The sequence below is a fragment of the Ovis aries genome, chromosome 2 (assembly GCF_016772045.2).
Source record: "Ovis aries strain OAR_USU_Benz2616 breed Rambouillet chromosome 2, ARS-UI_Ramb_v3.0, whole genome shotgun sequence".
NCBI classification, from domain to species: Eukaryota; Metazoa; Chordata; class Mammalia; order Artiodactyla; family Bovidae; genus Ovis; species Ovis aries.
In genome coordinates, this window is record NC_056055.1 from 248,779,715 (window position 1) to 248,806,795 (window position 27,081).

Genomic DNA, 27,081 nt, shown 5'->3' on the forward strand with positions numbered 1-27,081 from the left:
CCCAGGCACTAGGCCCGGCGCCATCAAGGAGCGAGTTCCAGAAGGAGCACCTGACATGCAGTCGTCCCTGCTAAGGGCCCAGAGTGACTCCAGGCCCTTCAGTCCTGTGATCACGACAATCTTTATAACAACCTTTCGAGAGAGGAACTTTTAGCACTCCCATTCTACAGATTGGGAAACAGAGGCACAGAGAGGGTAAGAAAAGGGCTCAAGGTCATGCAGCCAACACACGGGGGAGCCTGGCTTGGACCCCAGGCCACCTGGTTGCAGGGCTGTGCCTGGAACCCCTGGGACAGTCACACCTTCGTCCCTCAGCCTCGAGCAGGCACCCTGCACTGGGCTCCCCTGCTGTCTGGGAAGCACTCAGGTGAGTGGGTGGGACCGGGAGGACCCCACTCGGGGGGCGCTGGTGGGACGGGGCCCCCACGGGCAGCACGTCACGAGGAGAAGCTGGGGACCGGTGGACAGAGTGCTCCCGCCAAGGCCCCGGCGAGGGCCTAGCCACGCTGTCCCCAGCAGAGCCTCAATACACGGGCCCCTCCCAAGGCAGCGGGACACAAACACGGTAAGCCTTGTGTGACATTCTCGCCAGGAACCACCTGGGAGCTGAAGGCAGACAGCTTCCCGAGAGACCAGGGGTTCACCCTCACCCCTTAAGCCCCCAGCCCAGCACCAGAGCAGGCCCCCAGGCAGGGACAGCCGTGACTCAGGCCCCACTGTGCCTGCTGGGTACCTGCCAGCACCCTCCCCTCTGCTGGGGGGAGGGCCACCACACATCAGGCAGGACCCCCTCAGGGCAGGCTCCTCATCCATGGGATTTTCCAGACCAGAATACTGCAGCGGGTTGCCGCTTTCTCTCCGGGGGATCTTCCCAACCCAGGGATCGAACCCAGATCTCCCGTGCTGCAGGCAGACTCTTTACAGTCCGAGCCACCGGGGTGGTCTCCCGTTAGAAAGGGATGAACCTGCCCTCATTCAGCCCTGTGGAGTTTCCCAGGACAAGGCTCCTCCCGGCTGCATGGACGCTCATTAGCTGGCCCTCCTTCCGAGTGTCAATTGCTAGGAGGTGTCCCAGGCTGCCACGGTCCCCCTCTTTAGCTCAGCAAACACTCCTTGTGTGCCCACTACACACCAGGGGGTGAACGGCCTGCGATGTGACCTGGGTCGCACGTCCTCCTCGCCAAGGTCAGGGCACACGCAGGAACACGGCAGGTTCAGCTCACCCCCGGGATGCTGACTCACACTGCCCATGTGCATGGACGAGCGAGGCTGTCCCTCCAGAATTAGGTCCTGCACTTTCCTGCTCACAACTGTGAAATCCAAGTGACAGGAACTGACAGGAAAGCCCAGCGACTGCTCTCACTGGCATGGACTCAGACTCGGACTCGCTGGACGGCGGAGCTTCTAGTAAAACCAGGAGCTGGGTGCGGGGCTTCACGCGCGCTTCGGGATGGACCAACCCGGTCCCCACGGGACGGGCCGCTCTCTCTCGAGGCTCCCAGAGCACCGCGGCTGAGTCTGCTTGTTGCTCTACCCGAAAGGCCTAGCGCCACACCTAGCAGCCAACAGCGGTTCAATAAATGTGGGTGGGACTGAACCAAGCCAGAAAGTGGGGGCTCAGAGAAGCGCAGTGACCTGCCCGAAGTCGGACAGCTGGAGAGCAGAGAGCCCACCACCCTCCAAACTTCCCCAGGTTTGAGCCCAGGCCGTCCAGCAGCCCCCCAGGACACGTTTCCCGGGGTGAAGCCACTGCCCCTCCAGGCCCCAGGAAAGCACAGGCGAGCACCGCGGGAAACCTTATTAAGGCAAAGCAAAGAAAGGAATACCCAAAGCACGCTGGCGGAGGCAGGGCCAGCCTGTGAGTCACACGGCCCGGAATACCCGGGTCTCAGCCGGCTCTGGGGCAGGCCCGGGGGCCGCGGCCCCACCAACTGACAGAGCAGTGGCAGGACCTGTGGGCCTTGGGCGAGGGGTCGGGCTGTCTCTGCCACCAACTCCCACCAGCGCAGGACAAGTCACTTCCTCTCCCACGCTCTGACTGTCTGGTCTGGGAGAAGGGCCAAGGGTCTGCGGCTGCTACTGCCCACGGGGCTGGGGGGGAGGGCCAAGCCAAAGGCAGCCTCCCGCCCCCTCCTGGACAAAGCTTGACCCACACCCCCCGTCCCGCTGCAGAGCGGACCCTCTTCCACCCCATCCCCAGTGCCTGCAGGACGATCCCACGCCCCAGGGCTGCGGGCCTCACCAGGACGCTCCTCTCAGACCTGCGGGCCACTCTCAGCCTGAGCAGACTACCCCCTGAGGGCCTGAGGAGGGTGCACAGCTGAGCACCGACTTTACACCAGGAGCTTTGGGAACAGTCTCACCCCAGCCCAACAATGGCCTGATGAGGCACGAGGTATAGTTCCCGTCTTTCAGAGGGAGCTGTGGAAGCTAAGCCAGACGAAAGCACTGCCCGCGCTCACGGAGCTAGCGAGACCAGCTCCTGAAGCCCCCACCCTACGCCCTCATTCCTGCTTGCAGGTCAGCTCCCGGAGGACAGGGATGGGGGGCCTGGGTGTCCCCCTTGTACAGGGTCCCCAAGAGAAGGCTTAGGTGATTGGCCGGGCGGTCAGTCCCACAGCCATGCCCAGGCCCCAGGAGAACTCAGTACGTTGCAAAGAAGAGCTCCCTGGGATTCTACCTGCAGAATCACCGCATCCGGGTGTCCTGGGCCCGGCCCTGCCTGCCAGGGAGCCCACGCCAGCCTGCCCCCACCTGGCAAAAGGAGACCCTGAGGCCCCGGCTCAGCGGAGCCAGAGAGCAAACCTCAGCACCGTGGCGCGGCCCCGGGGGAGTGGAGAAACCGCTGGGGGCCCAGTGTGGAAAGCAGGGCTTTGCCGGGAGACCCTCGCAGCCCAGCTCCAGGCCCCCCCGCCCCGGCTGTTCAGACTGAGGCAGACCTCCTGCCTTCGCTGTGCCTCGGTTTCCTCCCCAGACACCGCCGCTGCTGACCACGGGACAGGAGCACCAGGCGAACGCGGTCATGGGGAACGGAGCGCCTGCCCTTTCCCCCGCTGGAGGGTGCTCACCCATCCCGCCCCTCAGGTGGGCGGGAGGCGCAGAGCCTGGCGGTCCTCCAGGCAGCCAGCCCAAACAGGTTTTCCCTGGGAGTAGACTCCGTGGTTAATATTCACCTGCTTATGACCCAAATCTTCCAGGGCATCAGGCCTGCCTGAATCACTCAGCCCTGAGAACTCAAACCAAGCAAGGACGTGAAGTGGGAGGGGTAGGGAGCTAGGCCAGGAGGGGTGATGGACCCCAGTCCCTCCAGGCCCCCAGGCCCAGGCTGGTGGGGGAAGGATGGTCCCTCCCATGACCCTACAGACGAGTGAGAAGCCCTGCCTGCAGCAGCCGGCTCTGAAGACTCCAAGCCCCTCAGATGATGATCCATTTCCAAAAGGCCCTGGAAACCAGTGTGGGCCTGTGAAGGGGAGGCCGGGACCGAGGGAGGCGGCTGCGGACGTGAGACTGACCTGCCTCCCCCCGACCCTTTCTCGGCCTGGAAGCCGTGCCCTGTGTCATCTGCCTGGGACCCGCCCGTCTACATTTTGAACCTTAACACAAGCCAACTTCAGGGAAATCTTCCAAGAGGCCCACTGGGGGAGCCAGCCACTCACCCCTCGGAGAGACTAACACTCCAGACTGGAATCATTTGCTTTGTTTTCTGACTCCCCCACCAGACAGTGAGCTCCTTGAGGGCAGAGACAGTGCTTTCCACATCTGTCCTTCCGGTGCCCAGTGCAGCCCTCAGCACATGGGAGAGATTCAAGAGTGATGGGCGGATGGATAAAGAAACAGGTGGATTAGATCCATGGATGGATGGATGGGTAGATAAAATGACAAGCGAATGAAAAATGGCAGGGGTCCACAAGTAGTGACCCAAGGCCCCTGGTCTCAGGGCTCTGCTTCCATCTGGAATTTACCAGGGAGGCCAGACAGAGGCAGAGACGGTCGGATGGCATCATCGACTCAATGGACATAACTTTGAACAAGCTCAGGGAGATAGGGAAGGACAGGGAAGCCTGGCGTGCTGCAGCCCATGGGTCACAAAGAGTCGGACATGACTGCGCGACGGGACAGCAGCAACAGCCAGCTTTGCCCAGGTGTTAGTCTGACCCAGTCGTTTCCTAGACACATCTCCCATCTGGCTGAACATCCCTATGCAATGGCTCTGCCCCTTCACCAGGCTGCGGCACGCGTGACGTGGTGTCCGAGGCCGCGTCTGACCTCACAGTCACGTCCTGAACACCTCCCCAGGCCAAGACCACTGCATCAGAGAATGACAAGCAACTGGAAAAAAGACCTGGAGAGCTTTCTAGACACGGTGACCTCTGATCCCAGCCAAGATCTGCTGGGTTAGAACCGCTAAGGGTTCAGTTCAGTTCAGTTCAGTTCAGTTCCATCGCTCAGTCGTGTCCGACTCTGCAACCCCACGAATCACAGCACGCCAGGCCTCCCTGTCCATCACCATCTCCCGGAGTTCACTCAGACTCACGGCCATTGAGTCCATGATGCCATCCAGCCATCTCATCCTCTGTCGTCCCCTTCTCCTCCTGCCCCCAATCCCTCCCAGCATCAGAGTCTTTTCCAATGAGTCAACTCTTCGCATGAGGTGGCCAAAGTACAGGACTTTCAGCTTGAGCATCATTCCTTCCAAAGAAATCCCAGGGCTGATCTCCTTCAGAATGGGCTGGTTGGATCTCCTTGCAGTCCAAGGGACTCTCAAGAGTCTTCTCCAACACCACAGTTCAAAAGCATCAATTCTTCAGCGCTCAGCCTTCTTCACAGTCCAACTCTCACATCCATACATGACCACTGGAAAAACCATAGCCTTGACTAGACGGACCTTTGTTGACAAAGTAATGTCTCTGCTTTTCAATATACTATCTAGGTTGGTCATAACTTTTCTTCCAAGGAGTAAGCGTCTTTTAATTTCATGGCTGCAATCACCATCTGCAGTGATTCTGGAGCCCCAAAAATAAAGTCTGACACTGTTTCACTGTTTCCCCATCTATTTCCTATGAAGTGATGGGACCAGATGCCATGATCTTCGTTTTCTGAATGTTGAGCTTTAAGCCAACTTTTTCACTCTCCTCTTTCACTTTCATCAAGAGGCTTTTTAGCTCCTCTTCACTTTCTGCCATAAGGGTGGTGTCATCTGCATATCTGAGGTTATTGAGATTTCTCCCGGCAATCTTGATTCCAGCTTGTGCTTCCTCCAGCCCAGCATTTCTCATGATGTACTCTGCATAGAAGTTAAATAAGCAGGGTGACAATATACAGCCTTTTCCTATTTGGAACCAGTCTGTTGTTCCATGTCCAGTTCTAACTGTTGCTTCCTGACCTGCATACAGATTTCTCAAGAGGCAGGTTAGGTGGTCTGGTAGTTCCATCTCTTTCAGAATTTTCCACAGTTTATTGTGATCCACACAGTCAAAGGCTTTGGCATAGACAATAAAGCAGAAATAGATGTTTTTCTGGAACTCTCTTGCTAGACTCAAGAACTCACATTTTGTTCTAAAGCTTCCTGGAGATGCTGATAATCGGCCAGGCTTGGGAAACGCGAGCTTGCGGGAAGCAGAGTAGCTGGCGACCGAAGGCTGTGACCAGGGAAGGGCCACACGGGCCAGCACCATGCCGGGCAGGCTGTCAGGCTCCGAAGTCTACTTCGACTCAGAGAGTCTAACAGCCCTTTTCAAAGTGTGGCCCCTGGACTACTGACTCCAGAACAACCCGAATGAAAGCAGGACTTTTTAAAACGTAGATTCCAAGGTCCAACCCCAGCCTACAAGCTTACAGTCTCCTGGGGTGAGGCTCAAGAAAGGGCACTCTTTGCAGGCTGTCACGGCGATGGCAGCATGAACGTATGAGAATTACTGACTCCCGGTCCCCAGGGTGCTCAGGGCACCTGCTTGCGTCCGGCACCTTCAGGCACACCTAACATCTTGAGAGAGAAAAGTTTCCATCTGCACATCTTAGGAGTTCCCTGGTGGCCTCGTGGTTAGGACTCTGGGCCCAGGTTCAGTGCCTGATCCAGGAAGCGAGATTCTGCAAGCCACATGGCATGGTCAAAAAAAGAAAACCAGGGCATCTCGGATGATTCCAAGAACCCAGCAAGGGAAGGTACCAACTGTGCCCACTCCCACGGACTTCCCTGGTTAAGAATCCGTGCTTCCACTGCAGGGGACGCAGCTTCGACCCCTGGTCAGGGCGCTATCCTGTATGCCATATGGTCAAAAAAACCAAACAACAAGTGCGCCCACTGCTCAGAGCATCAGCCCCGCAGGGGACCAGCAAAGCACTGCACGCAGCCGCGTATCGCACGGGTGTGGGGACTGAGGCCTGCGTCTTGTCCACGGTCAGCAACGAGTGAGGGGCAGAGCCAGCAGGGCAGCCAGGGGCCCGCGCTCCAGCCTCCCCACGGCCCGGCCACCTGCCTCCCCTCCTCCAAGTCTGCTCCGGATGAGCGGAGCACCTCAGCCAGCCCTATGGCCCCTGGAAGACAGCATGGCTTTACTCGGAAGACTCCTGCCGTCTCCACCACGGACGGTGATAAAGCGCCTCGCGCTCCAGGGAGGAAGGGGCCTCAGAAAATGGAAGGAGCACTCCCGTTTGGTATGGATCCCAGGGAGACTGGAGAGGGTCTCATTATCAAGCTCAGTAGGGAGGCTCCCCAAACTGAGCCATCAGTCCACAGGGCCTGAGTTTAAACCGTCCTGGGAAACCACCGACATCAGCGTTTCTCCATCTGCACAAGCGCTCTGGGGGAACACCTGTGTCCTGAAATACGCTAATAGAGTCTTAATGCAAAGAAAAAAAACAAAAAAAAACGTGTTTGGTGGTCAGACCACGGAGCACCAGCGCAGAAATCAAAGCGCTAGGACTCCAGAGTCTGCTTAAATCGTGACACAGATGAAGCAAGCTGGAGGCCGAGAGGATTACAGGCCTTGCCCAAAGTCACAGGGCTTGGGGGGCGGGGGGGTGGGGCGGTGAGCCTGCAGCCGCCTCCAGGGTCCCCACGGCACCCGGCGTGCTTACAGGGTTCCTCTCAGCAAGACAGAGGACAGACCGCAGACGCAGTGAGGGGAGGGGAGGGGGCGGCGAACGGGGAGGCGGGGCCGAAGCATGCGCACTGCCACGCGGGAGCTCAGCGCGGGGCCCTGGGGTGGCCTGGGGGTGGGACGGGCGGCGGGAGGCAGGCTCAAGACAGATGTGTGTGCACACAGCTGGTTCACGCCGTTCAGCAGGAACTAACACGGCACTGCCAGGCAATTATACTCCAATTTTAAAAAAGAAAATTGCAGCAGAAATCCTTAGTAAAAAAAAAGATCCCTCATTTACTATCATTGTTCTTGCTCTAGGGCTTCTGATGGGAGGCCGGGGGATGGGGGGACAGGGGGCGGGAAGTGGGAGGAGGAAGTCACCCCTGTGAGCGCGCCCAGGAGGCGCAGCTGAGAATCCAGCTTCCCACTCCTCTGTGGCTCTTGGGTCTGCCGCTACTGGCTGTGGGACCCGGGGCAGGCCACAGCCCTTCTCCAGGCTAAGATGTCCCGTATGTAAAATCAGGAGCGGGGACTGGATAGCCCCAGAAGGCCCTTCCAGTCCTAAACCCCACTGTCCCACCCTCAGCCCCCACCACCCCCCAGCTCTCCCCCTACTCTGTACACAGTCACGGCCTGCGCTCCAGGGCCGGGCTGCCCGTGAGGCTGAGCTCTGGCCAACAGCGGACTAAGCGCGGTTTTGCTCTCCCGGACGTGGTCCCATCAACATCTCCACTGTGACTCATCCAGCAAGTGTTTGCAGATCGGGCCCCCATCACCACTGCTCCAGGGTGGGACCCAGAGGGCAGGTTGTGCCCAAAGCTCCATATGATGGGCTGAGAGGCAAGACGATCCCCCACAGACCCCCAGCGCTGCCCCTGGGCTTTTAAGTCCAGCCCTCGCATGCAGGTAACTATGGCATGGCCCTCGGGAAAGCCAGCCAAACTCTTTAGACCTCACTTTTCACATCTGCAGCGTAGCCAGTAACACCCAGCTCCGCGGTATCAGGGAGCCTGGCACTCAGTTACACAGAAAGCGGCCCGCTCCGGGCCAGGTACACAGCGGTGCCCCGTCAGTGCTCACACTATAAGCGCTATCTAACTGTACGGCTCCCTGAGAGGTTTCCTCAATCCAGTCCCCCCTTCCCCTCAAGGGACAGAGAATGGGAAGTAGGAAAGTGGCAAACGCCTGATTGTTGCAGACTCCCAGAAACCAGAAACCTCACACTTGTAAATTAAGAGACCCTAGATTCTCCATCTGCCCATTTTGCAGAAGAGAAAACTGAGGCTGAGGGTGAGGGTGAAGTCAGGGGTAGGGTGAAATGTCGCCGAAGCTCTCCTGGCTGGTTTGAGGAAGGGGTGGGAGTAGAACCCAGGTGCTGGGCTCCCAGCCCAGGGCTCTTCCTGAGGCCCTGCGCAGTGAAAGAGCAGAGGGTTAGACTCTCTGAAATGCTGCCCCAAGTGGCTGTGAAATGACGCTGCTGTTTAGTCCTGCAGTCGTGTCCGACTCTCTGTGACCCCATGGACTGTACCTGCCAGGCTCCTCTGTCCACGGAATCCCAGGCAAGAATACTGGAGTGAGTTGTCATTCCCTTCTCCAGGGGATCTTCCCTACCCAGGGATCGAACCCACGTCTCCTGCATTGGCAGGCAGATTCTTCACCCCTGAGCCACCTGGGAAGCTCCTGAAATGACGACCAAGGGGCTTCGGGCCACTGGGGCTCCGAGGCCTTGTGATAAAGCTCAAGGGGCTGGACCAGATTTGGGGTGCCCCCAAAGTGGGGTGGCCAGAAGGCAGAAGCCCCTCGGGACTCCATCAGGCGATTTGCCAAGGAAGTCTGATGGGGCCCAGAGGGGCTTCAAGGGGAGGCTCCAGAGCCAGGCACACCAAGGTTTACGTTCCGTCACTGATGAGCTGTGTGACTTTGGGCAAATAACTTACCCTGTCTGATCTTCAGCTGCCCCATCTGTAAAATGGAGATAATAACCCTACAAACCTGAAAAGGTTGCCACAGAGAGCCAAAAGAGGACAACGCGTGCAGCCGGGCACTTTCAGCCAACACTGCTTATGTGTTCACTCCCTTGGAAGCACGTTTAGTACCATCCCTGCCTCACAGGTGGGGCAAAGCAAGACTCCAGAGAACCGAGACAGCCGCCCCAAGTGACTGGGCCCTGGGGCCTCCTCCCCATGTCTCCCCGCCCCCAGGAGGAGGCCTCTTCCTGGCATCAGTAATACGCAGCCGGGGCCCCCAGCCCCCTCCGCCCTGAGACCGCCCCCGCCCCTGCAGGCCTCACATGACCTGGCCCAGCCTGAGAGTTTTCCAATCACTCACTGGGGAGGAAGCCAATGCCGCAGGAAACTGCTTAAACACGGCTCCAGCTACTGGGAAGGCAGGTTCCCAGCTACCAGCAGTGACCCAGCTCCTCCCCCGGCCCCCCAGAGGCACCACCCGTCCTCTGAGACGCCAAAGGGCAACACTTAAAGGCACGAGGGGGCCTGCGGATGATGACGGCCCCTGGCACTCCCTCCGGCGAGCCCCTCTCTGCAAGTTACTCACCACCTGCTTCTGCCCTTGGGACTCCGGCTGAGGAACCAGCACCTGGGTGCCCTGCCATGCTGTGTGGCCTCAGGCAAGTTGCTTAACCTCTCTGCGTCTCAGGAACCTCTTTAGTCAAGGGAAGTGAGCAGAGTTTGGGGAGCACGGAGGAGGCAGCAGAGTTCGAACAATGACCCAGGAGTCAGAGAGCCTGCGACAGCCCTAAGGCCTCCCTGGCCTCGCCTGTCCCTCCCAAGGCAGTCTCCACCCAGGACAGAAAGTTCTGAGCACACTGATCACGTCCCTCCCCAGACTGAAATTCTTGAACTGTGAGCTCCTAGTGAGACGGTGGGTTCTCAGGCGGAGCCCTGGGCCACACCTCCTCTGCCAGGCGGGAGGTACAGTGCACTCACCCAGCCCCTGAGCACACCGGGGCCACCTCCTCTCCTTGCACCAACTCCCTGCTCCGCCCAGCCCCCCCCCACCCCGGGGTAGTTCCCTGAGCACCTCTGCCGGGTCACCCCCACCCCGGGGTAGTTCCCTGAGCACCTCTGCCGGGTCTCCCCCACCCCGGGATAGTTCCCTGAGCACCTCTGCCGGGTCAGGCGCACCCCCATCAGTCACCTTCCGGCCCCCCCACCCGCCCCAGACACGTGGCCGCCGTACCTCGCTCATCTCTAGCTGCGAGCCCAGCACCCGGCTCCTGGTAAGTGTCGGACACAGATGCGCCAGGCCCAGGCAGCGAGGAACGGGAGGACAAGCAAATGACAACAAGGTAACCGATCCTGAGCTCCGGCGTCCTCCTCTGCAAGCTGGGCAGCCCTGGGGGGAGGCGGCCGGCTCGCTGGCTGTGTGCCCTCACCCCCTGCCGCGGGGCACCTCACCTCTCGGGCCTCTCCCCCTCCCCCTGCAGAGTTAGCACAGGAACAGCACCCGCAGCTCACCCATGGTGAGGGCTCGGGGAGTCAGTCCCCCCCAGGGGTGGAGTTCGGTCTGGCAGGAAAAGGGGGCTCCTTGCACTTGACCTCTGGGGAAGGCAAGTGGGAGGGGGCGTGACGGGGCGCTGAGCTTCTGCCGCAGGGTCCTCCGAGCGCCTGGACACCACCCTCCCGACCGGCTCAGACGCTGCCCTCATCTGCCACCCATGTCCTGCGACCCAGCGCCCAGTGCCCTGGAGAAGACGGACCCCGTGGAGTCAGGGAACGGGGGCTCAGCCCCACTGAGCCATCTCAGACCAGCCACTGACCTCCCTGCTCCCTTCTCACCACACAACGGGGGTCAGAGGCATCTCTGCCCGTTCCTTCAGGGGCTACAGAATGACCTTTCCCGGGGGGCCCGCACCCTGCCCATGCTCACCCTCACAATCCTGGTGGGCCCTGACCTCACCACCCTCCGCTCAAGGTTTTATTGAGAAACGTGAGGCTGTCCATTGGGACTGTCTCCAACCCTCCTTCTGTACAGTCCAAATCTACCCCATCTCCCATTTCCTAAAAGCATCCCTTGTCCCATCAAGGAGCTGGGATGGAAAACTGTGTAACTTCTGAAAGAGATGGGAGTACCAGACCACCTGACCTGCCTCCTGAGAAATGTGTATGCAGGTCAGGAAGCAACAGTTAGAACTGGACATGGAACAACAGACGGGTTCCAAATACGGAAAGGAGTAAGTCAAGGCTGTATATTGTCACCCTGCTTATTTAACTTATATGCAGAGTACATCATGAGAAACGCTGGGCTGTAGGAAGAACAAGCTGGAATCAAGATTGCCAGGAGAAATATCAATAGCCTCAGATATGCAGATGACACCATCCTTATGGCAGAAAGCAAAGAACTAAAGAGCCTCTTGATGAAAGTGAAAGAGGAGAGTGAAAAAGCTGACTTAAAACTCAACATTCAGAAAACTAAGATCATGGCATCCTGTCCCCATCACTTCATGGCAAATAGATAGGGAAACAATGGAAACAGTGAGAGACTTTCTTCTCTTGGGCTCCAAAATCACTGCAGATGGTGACTGCAACCATGAAATTAAAAGATGCTTGCTCCTTGAAAGAAAAGCTATGACCAACCTAGACAGTATATTGAAAAGCAGAGACATTACTTTGCCAACAAAGGTCCATCTAGTCAAAGCTATGGTTTTTCCAATAGTCATGTATAGATGTGAGAGTTGGACTATAAAGGAAGCTGAGCACCAAAGAATTGATGCTTTTGAACTGTGTGTGGGAGAAGACTCTTAAGAGTCACTTGGACTGCAAGGAGATCCAACCAGTCCATTCTGAAGGAGATCAGTCCTGAATATTCATTGAAAGGACTGATGTTGAAGCTGAAACTCCAATACATTGGCCACCTGATGTGAAGAACTGACCCATTTGAAAAGACCCTGATGCTGGGAAAGATTGGGGGAAGGAGGAGAAGGGGACAACAGAGGATGAGATGGTTGGATGGCATCACCAACTCAATGGACATGAGTTTGGGTAGACTCCGGGAGTTGGTGATGAACAGGGAGGCGTGGTGTGCTGCAGTCCATGGGGTCGCAAAGTATTGGACACAACTGAGCGACTGAACTGAACTCCCATCAAGGGCCCAGCGCCTCAGCCCACCACCCCTACTTTGTCACACCGGGGACCACCCTCTCTCAGTTGCCTACAGAACAGGCTCCTGGGGACGTCCTTGGCAGTCCAGTGATTAAGCCTGCAACTTCTAATGCATGACCAGGATACCTGGTCAGAGAACCAAGATCCCACGTGCTTCACGGTGAAGCCAAAAAGTTAAAACACAACTTTTTTTGTTTTTGTCCCCTCTTGAAGCAGGCCTGGCCCCCAGCACAAACCACTCCCTTGGGTCTCCCCACTTCCCTCCCCCGGGACATCTTTTCCCAACCCCTCTTTGCTTGGCCAGCATCTCGACACTTGGTCCCCTCCTGGCCCCTCAGCCACTCCCACTTCAGACTCCAGCCCCATCAGTCTTCCAAAGGTGCTCTTGCGATACAGGCCCACACCGCCTCTGTGCTTCCATCTGGTCTGACTTGCACTCTCAACAGCCTGCAGCCCTGGCGACCACCAGCTCTGCGCTGCGGAGGTCCCAGGCATCGTGCCGGCTTCCCGGACACCCCACTCTCCCCTCCCAGAGTGCCCAGCTGCCTCCTCCCCGTCTCCAGGATCCCCCTGACCCTTGCATGGTCCCGCCTGCACCATCGCTGTGCTACTGACACCCAAGCAAGGGGCCCCCACGTCGCGCCTGGACTTTTCAGCCCGCTTCTCAAATCTGAACCCAATTGGATTCTTGGATTCTCCAAAGCTATGCTTCCAGCCTCCTCTGAACCACCTAGACATTTAATCACATCACCATCCACCTAGACATTCAAAAGAAGATTCTAGAAGTTTTGACTCCTCTTGATTTCTCTCTTTCCCTCACCTCATGACCAAGGGAAATGAAGTCGCTCAGTCATGTCCAACTCTTTGCAACCCCATGGACTGTAGCCTACCAGGATCCTCCGTCCATGGGATTTTCCAGGCAGGAATACTGGAGTGGGTTGCCATTTCCTTCTCCAGGAAATCTTCCTGACTCAGGGATCGAACCCAGGTCTCCCGCACTGCGGCAGACGCTTTACTGTCTGAGCCACCAGGGAAGCGGCGACCACCCTATGACCAACCCACCAGAAACTCCAGCTGACTCTTTTTCTGGTAAGCAACCTGAATGCAGCGACTTCTCTCCAGACCCGTGGCCTCCATTCACACCCCGGCCACGCTCACGCTTCTCCTGGGCCCGAGTCCACCTGGCCCCTGGGCCGGTTCTCCTCCTGCAGCCAGAGGGCCCTTCCCCAAGGTACGTCGGAGCTCACAAGGCTCCAGCGGGCCATGGAGGGCTGGAGGGACGGCTGGGGGCACACGGCCACCTGCAGGCAGGGCTTCCCCTTTCCCATCCGTGCGTGAGACCCTCACCCCCCAGCACCCACCCCAGTGCTTCCATGTCATAGGCACTCAGTTTATTTCTGAATAAATTATCTGAAAAAAGGTAAAATTCTTTCCAGCGCTGTTAATAGCTGAAATCTTGGGGATCATGTTTCATTAATAAAGTATTCACGGGTAACTAAAGGGAAACTGCCAACGGCTTCCTGTTGCACCTAGATTAACCATCCCAACCTCCTGCCATGATCTGTGATCAGAAGGGCCCTCCACAGCCTCTCACACTGCTCCCTCCCCTCGCCTGCTGCAAACCAGCCGGATCATTCTGGTCATTCTGGCCTCGGGGCCTTTGCATCTGCTGTGCCCCTGCCTGGAACACTTCTCTCAGCTCTGTGCTGGGGGAGGGGTCCCCTTGTCATTCAAGACTCAGCTTGGGGACTTCCCAGGGGTCCAGTGGTTAAGACTCCAAACTCCCAATGCAAGGGGCACGGTTGGATACCTGACCAGGGGACTAGCATCCCATCTGTCACGTGGTGTGGCCCAAAAATTTGAAAATAAAACATTTTTAAAAAGAGACTCAGCTTAAATGCCTCCCCTCAGGGAGGCCCCCTGACCACCTCGGGCTGACAGATTCTGCGCCACTCGTCCCACAGGCAGCCCCTTCTCGCCCCCCCATTATCCCCGCCCCCACTATCCCCCATTATCCCCGCCCTCCATTATTCCCGCCCCGCCCCTATTATCCCCGCCCCCATTATCCCCGCCCCCATTATCCCCGCCCTCCATTATTCCCGCACCCCATTATCCCCCCATTATCCCTGCCCCCGTTATCCCCGCCCCCGTTATCCCCGCCCCCTATCGTCCCCGCCCCCGTTATCCCCGCCCCCGTTATCCCCGCCCCCGTTATCCCCGCCCCCTATCGTCCCCGCCCCCATTATCCCCCGCCCCCATTATCCCCCCATTATCCCCGCCCCCGTTATCCCCGCCCCCGTTATCCCCGCCCCTATCGTCCCCGCCCCCGTTATCCCCGCCCCTATCGTCCCCGCCCCCGTTATCCCCGCCCCGTTATCCCCGCCCCCTATCGTCCCCGCCCCCTATCGTCCCCGCCCCCTATCGTCCCCGCCCCCTCGTCCCCGCCCCCATTATCCCCGCCCCCATTATCCCCCCTATCGTCCCCGCCCCTATCGCCCCCCGTTATCCCCGCCCCTATCGTCCCCGCCCCCTATCGTCCCCGCCCCCTATCGTCCCCGCCCCCTATCATCCCCCCTATCATCCCCGCCCCCTATCGTCCCCGCCCCCATTATCCCCGCCCCCGTTATCCCCGCCCCCTATCGTCCCCGCCCCCTATCGTCCCCGCCCCCATTATCCCCGCCCTATCACACTGCTCCCTTGGCGGCACTAGTTTCATGACGCCGTTCAGTCTGTTGCCTTGTTCGAGTTCTCTGGCTTTTGCCTCCTCCGCCAGCACAGAAGACCCACAGGGGCAAGTCCTCTCACTGTGGCGACGGCGGGCAGCCCTGCCAGGCTCAGGTGGGGGCGAGGCACGGTCCTGAGCAGCATGCTTGTGTGACCCCACTTTACAGACGAGGAAACCGATACAGAGGGGCCGATACGGGTGCGGCAGAGAAAGAGGCCTGGCGGGGAGCAGGGCACCACTGCCCTGCACAGACCCAGCCCTTTGTGGGTCCTGAAGCGGCACCTGCCGACTGAGCAGGTGAACCTGAGCAGGTGAACCGCTGAAGAAATGAAGGCCGCACACCGCGGTGCTGAGAGAGGTTGTCTTCAGGTGGCGCAACAAAGGGCGATTTTAAACGTCTTCTCAAAAATAAATAAATAAATAAATAAACGTCTTCTCCCTGAACTCTCCAAGTTTTCGTCAATGGTCACATAATACATGCATGATTTAAAAGTAAAATAAACCCTGATTTAAAAGAAATTCAAAAGGTTCTGAGTAATGTCTGGGTTCAGGAATATTCTTCTTCAATTTCCAGAGACCGTTATTCCTCTACTTAATTTAAACCATTGTTTTCGTAGGGAAATTGAATAAAAAGCCCACATTTTTAAAGCTCACGCCAAGCCTGCCACTTCAAACAGTGCAGAGAGGTCAGCAACGGGAGCCGGCTCCTGCCTCCCACTCAGGGCTGGACTTGCAGACGAGCCCGATCAGGAGCCACTGGAGGGGCGTCCTGCGGGGGCCAGGCTCTTGGGAAGCAGGGGGCTCAGCCCCAGAAACACTGCCCCGCCTCAAGCCCCAAGCGCAGCTGTGCACAGGGGTCATCCCAAGCCACCCACCCTGCCCCGGACCAGGGCTGTCCCTGCACGAAGGCAGCAGGGAGGCCTGGGCCAAGCCGCCCTCCTAGCAGGCTGGTGGCAAGATGAACCCCTTGGGAGAAGGGCTGCTTGCGGCCAGCAGGTCGGGGAAAGGGGAAGCCCATGGCTCGGCGCAGACTCTGACCCAGGGTGGGCACAACCTGTACTTCCGGTCGAGCGACCCGTCACCTGCCCCGAGTCCCCACTGTGTGTGCGTCCCGCTGCCAGGAGTCCTCGGGGGCACAGCTGGGCCAGGCCCCAAAAAGAGTGGCATGGCTCCAGGGTACAGGGGGGAGAGCCAGGGCTGCGTCCGATCCTCTGGGCAGGTGAGATAACCCACCCGAGCTGCAAGGGGAGCTGATGACACAGCCCACTCGTCAGGGTGGAACGAGCTCCCTGAGCCCTGTGCCCGCCGCCAAGCCTGCCACGCGTCAGTAAGAGCTACGGCCATCAGCGCTCTCCAAAAAACCAGTCGTTATTATCTGCTTTTTCCAGACGCCAGGCCTAGCGGTCCCTCTGAGCACCGAGTTCTGTTCCAGGCCTTGACCCTAAACTGCAGGGCGATGAACACAGCTATGTGGGTGAGAAGACACATCCCCTTCCAGTGAAGGGCAGGGTGTGTGAGTGCAGATGTGTGTCCGTCTCCGCCGCCTCCCTTCTTCAAAGCGAGAAGGGAGACGGAACAGAGCGGGACTGTAGGACGAGCTCAGGGCCCACCGGGTCTGGCTCCTGCCCCTTACACTGCGGCCTTGGGAAAGTCACTCAACATTTCTAAGACTCAGTTTCCTCATCTATGGGGCTCAGATGGTAAAGAATCCGCCTGCAATGCAGGATTCGATCCCTGGGTTGGGAGGATCCCCTGGAGAAGGGAATGGCAACCCACTCCAGTATTCTGGCCTGAAAAACCCCATGGACAGAGGAGCCTGGCGGGCTACAGTCCATGGGGTTGCAAAGAGTCGGACATGACTGAGCAACTAACCCAATCCCTCATCTATAAGATGGGGTAATGGTACCCACCGGCAAGCTCAGTGTGGGAGTTGAATGAATCGATGCATGAAAAATGTCTTCCATAAAATATAAGCCTGAGTTGTCTTTAAAACCAAGTTCCTGATTATCTGCCTAAACAAAGGGCAGGAGCAGCAGAGTAATCAAAAGCTCTGAATAACCAGGCCTTCCCTGGCGGCCCAGCGGCCAAGACCCTGCTCTCCCAGTGCCCGGGCCTGGGTTCAATCCCTGGTCAGGGAACAGTGAATGAGATCCCGCATGCCACAAGCTGAAACCGAAAAACAAGGCACTGGATAACCTAACTAATAATAATAATAATAACCTAATAATACCCTTCCTTTTATCTTTGGGGTGAACAGAAGGAAGCAGACACACCTTCCCAATTCTGTCTTTTTTTTGCCTGATATTAAAACGGAAATCTTTTTTTAAGAGTCCACCAGCCACAGATGCTTGGTAGCAGCAAGCTTAGGGAATAACAAGAAACTATCTCCAAATTAAAGACTTTGAGGGGAGCGGGTGACCCACAGAGCAGGACGCCCCTGGAAGGGGAGGTGTGGCGGGTTCCTTTGCAGGTACCCCGATGGTGCTGGGCGCTCAGACTTGAGAAAGTTTCAGGACTTGCCCTGCTCTGTCGCAAGCCCTGCAGACTCCTAGCTCACTGAGTCCTAGCTCACTAAGCTTCCGATAGCTCGCGCTTCTCAGCCTTGGCTATTCCCTCCACCCAGACCCCTGCCTCTCCCTACCCACTCTTCTGCCGCACGCCGCACACCCTCCTGTATGTAGCTGGGCACACACCCCTCTCCCAGCCAGGACGCTCAGACGGTCCAAGAGCTACAGCCTGCCCATTCGACAGTCTGATTCTGCTCTGCCCCTGACTCCATACAGACGCGTCCTGCCCACTGCTGCCAAAGCCAGCCCCAGGCAGCACCAGCCACCCGCGTCCCAGCCATGACACCTTCACCAGCCCCGAGCTACTCAGCGTGGCCACGGCCTCTCAGGCGCGCCAGCCACTTGGCCTCCCAGATACCTGGGCTGTCTTGAGTGTGGTTTTCCCATCAGTGGCCAAGCAGGTTCTCGATTAACTGAAACGTATCTGTATCCCACGTGCCTGGGAAGGTAAGCGCTCAGTGTCTGAAGTACAGAGCTCATCTGAGGGCCACTTATTCAGCGTAACCCTGCCATCCCGGCAGACCCCGCCCCCGGGTGAGCTGCCACGCTCACTCTGCTCCTGTGAGGACCATGGCGTGTCGCCACGCCAGAATGCCAGCTCCAGGGAGGGGCTGTGCCCGGGGAGCCCCTGCCAGAGCCGCACGGCATGCAGGCGGATGTCTCGCCCCTGGATCTCCAGAGGGGGAAGGAGGGGCGGCTTGATTTCCAGTGTCCCCAGCTTCTGTGCTGAACACTCATGTGCTCCGTTGCCCGGTCGTGCCCAACTCTCTGCCCACATTCTCCAGGCAGGAGCACTGGAGTGGGTTGCCATTTCCCACCGGTGGGACCTTGCCCACCCAGAGATCGAACCCAGGTGTCTTGCTTCTCTTGCTTTGGTAGGTGGGTTCTTTACTGCTCCATCCAATTCTCTCGCGGTGGCCAGTTTCAAGCTACAAGGCGAACCACTGAGCCCAGAGCTGGGAGGAGACGGGCGGCAGCGGCTGGGTAGACGTTACAGCCCCCACCGACGAAGGCCCCATTTACAATTTTTCAGTCTTACGACGGTGTGAAAGCAATACGCGTTCAGTGGAAACTGCACTTGGAATTCTGAGCCTGGGCCTCTTCCCAGGCTGGCGGTGTGTGCAGGACAACACTCTCTCGTGACGCGGGGCAGGGCAGCACGCCCCCGCTCCCGGCCAGACCCACGGTCTCCAGGGTAAACAGCCCAGACGCTTACCACCACTCTGCACCCAGACAGCCATTCTGCGTTTCACTTCCAGTCCAGTGTTCGATCAACTGCATGAGACAGTCAACACTCTATGATAAAACAGCCTTTGAGTTAGATGCTTTTGCCCAACTATAGGCTAATGGGAGTGTTCTGAGCCTGTTCAAGGTAGGTGAGGCGAAGCTATAATGTAGGTTAGGTGTATTAAATGCATTTTTGACTTATGATATCTTCTTTTTTAACATTTTATTTATTTATTGGCCATGCCATGTGGCTTGTAGGATCCTAGTTCCCCGACCAGGGATGGAACCTGGGCCCTGGCAGTGAAATCACTAACTCCTAATCACTGAATCACCAGGGAATTCCTTCAACTTCAATTTTCAATGGACTATGGGTTTATCAGGACCCATCGTAAGTTGAGGGAGATTTGCATAGGTATATATTTATATATATATATTTATATACATAGATACATATCTATATATATATCTATATATAGAGAGAGAGAGAGAAACATATATACACGCAGAAGATACAGATAACCACAAACACAAATAATAGAAACTGAAATAATGAGGAAGTACTATAGTTTGAGTATTTATTACCCTTGATTTCAGGATAATTTATTTAAGTATAAATTTATACACTACAGCCAGTTTACTATAAACTTGCAAGTTAACAGCCCAGCTCACAAAATGCTAAAGTTTAGCAATCGGCTCTCGCACTTCGGTACAAACTGAGTCCAGCACACGACTACCCAGGGCCAGGCACAGGCTGCGTGGGTACAGGCCACTCTGGGAGCTCATCAGACTAGGCCTCCAGTGGAAAGTGACACTAACGCCCTCCATCAAGGCAAAGAGAAACCAAGGAACTCTCTGGGGACACACGGCAAGGAAGGAGCTGAGCTGGGCCCGGGCGGCCCATGGAGGTGGCAGGAGAACTCTGGGCCCCTCCCATGTCTACGAGTCTGACTGTCTTTCCTGGTCTTGAGGACAAAGACAGCAGACGGGAATCCAGAGGAACTAAAGACAAGCTTGCAGAAGAGAGCAAGGCCTGGGCAGTCAGGAAGACCCCGGCTTGAGTCCTTCACTAACTGTGACCGTCGGCAGTCACTTAAACGCTGAGCTTCGTCTTTCTCACCTGTAAAATGGGTGTGAGCAGCTTCACTGCCTAACTATCGGAGCAGTTGCAGAAACAGAGAGAGAGAGTACATGGGAAGAGCAACGTAAATCTAAGCTACTGTTATACGCATACACGCGGTATGTATCACCCACTTTATCTTTTCAAAACCAATCCAGGATTATATTCTTTCCACTCTGCTCCTTCCCACTGTTTAAAAGACGACCCATGCGCACCAGCTAGCCCAGCACTTGGCACACACCAGGCTCCATCAAGATCTATTCATTTATCTGTTGGCTTACAGTTTATTTAAATAACAGTCGCTCAGTTGCATCTGACTCTGCGACCCCACGGACTGTAGCCTCTGTCCATGGGATTCTCCAGGCAAGAATGCTGGAGTGGGCAGCCTTTCCCTTCTCCAGGGGATCTTCCCAACCCGGGGATCAAACCCCGGTCTCCCGAATTGCAGGCAGATTGTTTACCATCTAGGCCGCCAGGGAACCCAGTGGGCCCTCCTCTTAAATGAAGCTGGTACCAGGGCCCCAGGAAGTCCGCCCAGTGGAATCCCCACACTCCTTCAAAGCTAAACTGAGAAACAGCACAATTTAGGAACCATCAGTTCCTGGTGATCCCTGTAATCAGCACCGGTTTACTGAGCACCTCCTGTGCGTCAGGCCTGGTGATCAGGACAGACCTGGACGCTGCTCTCACCGGCTTACAGGTCCACGGGCGGGCGGGAGGGCAGGTAAAAACCCACTTGGCCACAGTGAGGGCTCTACAAGCGCCACCAACAGCAATTCTGCTGCCCAGAGAGGAGGAGGACCCTGAGAGAGACGTGAAGAGGGGAGAACGGGACCAGCTTTCCTGAGAGAGGCAACAGCAAGGAGCCAGGAGCCCTGATGGGAAGGCCGGAGGGCAGCAGAGTGAGAAAAGACGCGCCCCCGCCCCGCCTGCGCCCCCACCGAGGCCTCGCACGCCCCGGGACGGGTTTGGAGCCCCCTCAGAGAGGTTTTACCCCAGTCACAGGGTGCGCGGCTTACATCCCCGGAGCCCGGACGCTCTGGGGCACCGTGCTGGGAGGACAGAGGGCCCGCAGGTCGCGCGGCCTGCCCTCTGTCCCGGCGTCTGGGGAGCAGCGGGCAGCAGCCAGAGAGGGGCGGGATGCCCCCGACGGAAGCCCCGGCAGGGCCGAGGGCTCTGAGCCAGTCTCAGCGCCAGGGACCCCTCCCCACCACCGCGCCCCGCATGGCACGAGGACCCTGCCTCGGGGGCTTCCTGACCCCCTGCCCAGGGTCCCCGCCTGGGACAGGGAGGAAGCACTGCCCCCTGGCTCCGCTGGGTCAGGGGCGCCTCCGTGTCAGGACCAGCCCGGGGGCCCAGGAGGCTGGTCCTCGCCTTCCCACCCCGGACACACGTCTTCCGCCTCCAGCAGAGGCCAGGCCTGACTGCGCTCCGGCCGTGGCCTCCCCGCGGCCCCGACGTCCTCGCCTGCCTCCCACACTCTCCTCCTCCAGGAGGCCACCCTGCTCCGCCTCCAGGCAGGGCTCCAGGGTGGGAGAGGCCAGCCCGGAGCAGAAACAAGAAGAGGGCTCCCTGACCCCTCCCAATCCCGGGACCCCTGGTGAGCGAGGAGCCGAAGCACAGGGACAGCAGGACCTAAAGGCCCGCAGGAACCAGAGGGAGGGAAGTGCTGGGTGCGAGTGAGAATTCCCGAGCTGTCCCCACAGAGCCTGCCACACACAGAGACACACATACACACAGAGACACAGAGACACACACACACACAGAGACACACACAGAGACACACACAGACACATACACACACAGAGACACAGAGACACACACACACAAAACATACACAGACACATAGACACATACAGAGACATACACAGGCACACAGACACACACGCTCACACAGACACACACAGAGACACACACACAGAGACACACAGAGAGACACAGAAACACAGAGACACACACAAAAAAAACATACACAGACACATACAGAGACACACACAGGCACATAGACACACACGCTCACACACACATAGACACACACACACAAAACACAGAGACACACACAGGCACATAGACACACACGCTCACACACAGACACCCGCACAGGCACACAGACACACACAGGCTCACACAGACACCCGCACAGGCACACAGACACACACAGGCTCACACAGACACACGCACACGCACACGCTGATGCACAAAGGCCACGCCGGGGCTGTGAGGAGGGCCGCGCGCCCGGGGAGCCCAGAGCCGGCCGCGGGGGCGCCGGCACCGCAGGACCCAGGGCTGAGCCCACGCTCAGACCGCAGCCGCGGCCCCCGGAGCCGCCCCGGAGGCGCGGAGCCGCGCGGAGCCGCGCCGGGACGCGCGCGGGCGGGCCCCGGGGGCGCGGGGTGCACGGCCCGGGGGCCCGCCGCGGGCCGCACTCACTCACCGCCCGGCCTTTGTTGTCCGCGCCGCTCACAAAGGCGCCGGCGGCCGCGCCTCAGCTGCCCGGCGGCCGCGGGCGCCCATGGCCGGGCCGGCCCCGCCCCGCCCCGCGCCGCCGCCGCCGCGAGGTCACGCCGCCCGGGCCCGCCGCCCCGCGCCCGGCGCCGCCCCGGCCCCCCGCGCGGCCGCCGCTGAGGTCACCGCTTAACCCCTGCGCGCCGGGCGCCCCGAGCCGCGCCCGGAGCCCCCCGCGGCCGCGCGGCTGGCACCCCGCCCGCCCGCAGAGCCCCCCGGGTCCCACAGGGCCCCGCTCCCTCACCGCCCGGCGCGTCGCCTCGCCCGCCCAGGCCGCCCGGGAGGGCTCTCGCGCCCATTCTTGCTGCTCCTCCTTCCAGGAGTCTGCCCCGGGCTCTCCCCCGAGGGTGAGGATGCCTGGGCTGGCCCCAGACGAGAAGGCAGACCTGCGATGGCCCCCATCCCGTCTCAGCCGCAGAGGGGCCTCCTGAGGGCTCCGACCAGCCCTGCACACGTTTCTGGTAACAGCCTCAGGACCACAGCACTGGCAGCGGCAGGCAGTGAGGGCTCTGAGCTCAGCATCCAGCCTGCCATGTGGCTCCATTTTCCTGACGAGAAAACCGCGGCTTGGAGCTGTGACTTGGCAAAGCCCACCCAGCAAGGAAGTGGTAGACCCGAGATCCTAGCACACCGCTCCCTTCCAGCTCCCAAAGCTGCCAAACACTAGTTACTCCCCCTCAGAAATCCAAAGACACCTCCGGATATGATGCAATTAATTACAGCTATCAGGCCATTAATTAAGATTATTCCTGTTGTTGTTAAACACTGCCCTGCTACCTCCCTATTTGCAAAGAAATTCACACTCAGGCTTATCAGCAATTACTCGGGTTGATAATGATGAGTTTTGCAGCCTCCAAAGGGCACAGGTGTTATGCAGGCTGGAGTCTGTGTTGGCCTGTGTTTATTCATTCAAACAATCAGAAAAAAAAAAAAAAAACACTATTTTTTTTCTTTTAACTACTCCCTGTTTGGCAGGCACCAGTCTTAGGGGCCTGGTGGGCTGCAGTCTATGGGGTCACGAAGAGTCAGACATGACTGAGTGACTTCCTTTTCACTTTTCACTTCCATGCATTGGAGAAGGAAATGGCAACCCACTCCAGTGTTCTTGCCTGGAGAACCCCAGGGACGGGGGAGCCTGGTGGGGTCACACAGAGTCGGACATGACTGAAGTGACTTAGCAGCAGCAGCAGCAGCAGTCTTAGGAGCTAGGAATGAAACAAGGAACCAGAGAGACCGCGGCCCTGCCCCCTCAACAAGGAGGAGACACAGATAACAGCCCTCTGCAGTCAAGCGAGACAGGCCACACCAGTCCGTGCTCCCTGAAATCATCTTCCTCATTGTTGGGGTCACTTGTTTATTGTCCGCCTCCACACGAGAACATAAACCCCATAGAGCTTGTCTTAAGAGCTGTTCAGAGTCATCCTAACCCCCAGGCCCAGGGCAACACGGCTCAGAGTGTGTAGCCAGTTAATATTTGTTCAGCACTTACTATGTTCCGGGTTTCCTCAGTAGGTCAGATGGTGAGGAATCCGCCTGAGATGCAGGAGAGCCTGGGTCAGGAAGATCCCCTGGAGAAGGGAATGGCTACTGACCCCAGTATTCTTGCCTGGAGAATCCCATGGACAGAGGAGCCTGGCAGGCTGCAGTCCATAGGGTTGCAAACAGCTGGACACGACTGAGCGACTAACACTATTATGTTTCCAGACATCTTTCTAGGCGCACAGAAGACATCGTGGAGCGAAACAGGCAAGGCCCCCGCACTTCTGGATTGTCTGTTCCTGGGACAAATAAACAATGGAGGAAGGCTTCCGGAATGCGAGGAAAGCGGCAAGAACATCTTCAGGTGTCTATCAGGTGACCTCAGAGCTCATGACATTAAGCCCTGGACCAGAATTTAGACATTCGGATTCTGCCAGTACAAGTCCCCAGACCTGCATCCACAACCGTTCAGACCTATTCCAACCCCCTCTCTGGCTGGCTTGTTTCCCTCCTGGGCCTGAGCCCTCTTGAGTCCTCTGGTCTGGAATAGCTGTCCCATGTCTGGCTGCACTGAAGCCTACCCTCTTCCCAGATCTAACAGAAGGCCCAGAATCTCCAGGACGCCTCTCCACATGGCCCCTGTTCTCCGACCACCTCTCCCCCTGAGCTCTCCAGCACTTCATCCTCTGGTTAGTTGCTTCCGTTAGCACTTTTGTTTCTGTTAGTTGATTCTGGGCAGGTACTGACTTGAACTGTCTCCGGGGCAGTTGAACTGTCTTGAGGGGAGCTATGATCCAAGCTTGGGGGTGGAGGCCATACCTCAGGCTCCCATTGTGTCCCCCAAACCCGGCAGAGGTTAGAAGCACACCAAGTGAGCACCCTCAGACCCTTATCAGTAGAACCCTCTGGAGCCAGCATTGCAATCTACCAGCTCGTAGAACAGATACAGCCTACAGAAGCATTTTGTTTTGCCCACAGTGATTCTGTTATTGTTGTTAATTAGCTCCCAACATTTAACAATTGAGAGGTTTCCCATAAGTTGCTGGATTGCTGGCTTCTCTTAACACATCTGAAGATCTGTTGATGCCTGGCCCCCCGGGCCACACTCTGTAGGCCCCGAAGGGCCAGGGCCCCGTAGAAAGAGCTGTGTTTTTCTACTTGTCACCGTCCCTCCCAGCCCTGTGCCACCCTTTTGACCTTGACCCCTCTGTGAATTAGTGTTTTAATTTCATTTTCTCTCTATGTTCTACTTATATGAGAAGACAATCACAGCATGGAGACACATACTCGAGAATAAATGAGCCCACAGCCCTCCCCTTCTAGGCCAGGCCAGGCCCCAGAAGTAGTCACTCAGATGTGCCCAACTCTTTGCGACCCCCTGGACTGCAGCCCACCAGGCTCCTCTGTCCGTGGGATTCTCCAGGCAAGAATACTGGAGTGGGTTGCCGTTTCCTTCTCCAGGGGATCTTCCCGACCCAGGGATCGAGCCCGGGTCTGCGCCGCAGGCAGGTGCTTTACCAGCCGAGCCACCGGGCAGGCACAGGCCAGGCCAATCCTGCGCTCTCGCTGTCTCCGTCGTCCCGCCCTGACACGTGCACACCCCTCTCTCCCACCTGCCCAACTTGCCACGCCGGGCTCCGAGCATGAACGAAGGGGCAGGCATCTCCCTGGGCCTTTGCCTTCGCTCCTCCTGCCTGGGATGCCGGTACTGTTCCACACCGCATCTCCCTGCCCGCCCCCCGCCCCGCAAGACACTGGCTTTTGGATGCTCGCCAAAAGACCGCACCTTCTCAAGGATCTGCTCTCCAGAGCCCAAGACGGGGCTCCCGGGCTCCCATCGCGCCCTACCGCCTCCCCCTCGCCCTCCTGCAGTGTTTCGTGGGGATTTGCCCTATGGCCTCCCCCAGCGTGTGAGCCCTCGGGGGCGGGGACTCTGCTGCCTCTCTCAGGCCAGAGTCCCCAGCACCTGGGACAGAGCCTGATGGAGCGGAAGCACGAGGCAAATATTTGCTAAATAGATGAGCGAGTGGCTTTCAATAGCCACAAAAGGAACAAAAAGGATTTCTGGGACTGTTTCCATGTCCCAGAACATTCAATTAACCAAAATTCCACACTCGCCGAGCATTCTGGTGGTGCAGGATCCGTTGTGTAAGCATAATCACGAAGGCTGCATCTGGGTGGGATGGCACTCTTCTCCCTGGGCTCCACTGCCGAGCGGGCGAGGGGGGAGGACCAGGGCACAGCGCTGTCTTCTGTTGGCCAGAGAAGCCCAGCGGCCTGGCCACGGTCGCTTAGCAAACGGACGACACAGCGAGGGTGAGAACCCGGGGCTCCTGCCTCTGCCTCCCAGCCCAGCCCGAGTGCCATCAGCCCAGCCTTGTAGCAGATCAGGAAAGAAATGGGTGGATGGGAAAGTGGGCTTCCCAAGCCGAGATGCCACCCCTGCACAGGCAGCATAAACGAGAGAGTGTGCGTGAAGCAGCTAGTTCTTATTTCCCATGCCATCACCCACTCACGGACTCTTCTCTAAGAGATGCTGGGTCGCATTTTCATTACGAATGAGGATGATGGGGTCTCTTACCAAAATGAAACCTCTTTCCATAACACTGCTGTCCCTGTCGAGTAGGACAGGCATCTTGAAGGGAGCTGGGATGCACTGAGCCGTCCCCTCACTGCCTTCTAGTTTCCTGGCAAGGCAAGACCCGCATTTGTGGGGAAAGAACCTGAGGTGGGGCTTCCCAGGTGGCGCCAGTGCAGGAGACGTGAGAGATGCCGGTTTGTGCCCCCGGTGGGGAAGACCCCCGGAGGAGGGCATGGCAACCAACTCCAGTATTCTTGCCTGGAGAATCCCAAGGACAGAGGAGCCTGGTGGGCGACAGTCACGGGGTCGCAAAGAGCTGGACATGACTGAAGTGACTTAGCACACACACACGCTGAAGTCAAAGGCGTAGCCACAGCTGGAGGTGGTTCCAGGGGCTCAGGTAGAGAAGGAAATGACTTTCCTGAGCTACCACTTTATGGTCCTTGGTGTAAGGGAGAGGACAGTTTGAATAGCTCTTTTTCTTAGGGAGGTAGTCTCAAAGTTCTCCCAAAACAACCGCCGGGGGTGATGGACACCCACGTCCAGAGGGCTGGACACAGACAGCACGGGGCGCTGCCCCCACTCTCCATAGGACCCTCAGCCCCTCCATCAGTCCCAGTGCCTGTAAAAGCACAATGCTCCTTTTGCTCCTTTCTATCTTAAAGAGATGGCGGGGGG

General features: G+C 58.0%; 1 protein-coding gene across 7 annotated transcripts in view; it reads right to left on the minus strand.

Annotated features, from left to right (window-relative positions):
- ARHGEF10L (Rho guanine nucleotide exchange factor 10 like) overlaps nt 1–27,081 on the minus strand; it is a 170,817-nt gene that overhangs the window by 131,083 nt on the left and 12,653 nt on the right. For 4 of the 7 annotated variants that reach the window (XM_042244759.1, XM_042244758.1, XM_042244755.1 and 1 more), the window contains exon 1: nt 22,273–22,356. The exons of the other annotated variants lie outside the window; for them this stretch is intronic. The gene's annotated coding sequence lies outside the window, so the exon portion shown is untranslated. Of the gene's footprint in view, nt 1–22,272; nt 22,357–27,081 lie in introns of those variants that run through there. 7 annotated transcript variants of the gene reach the window in all.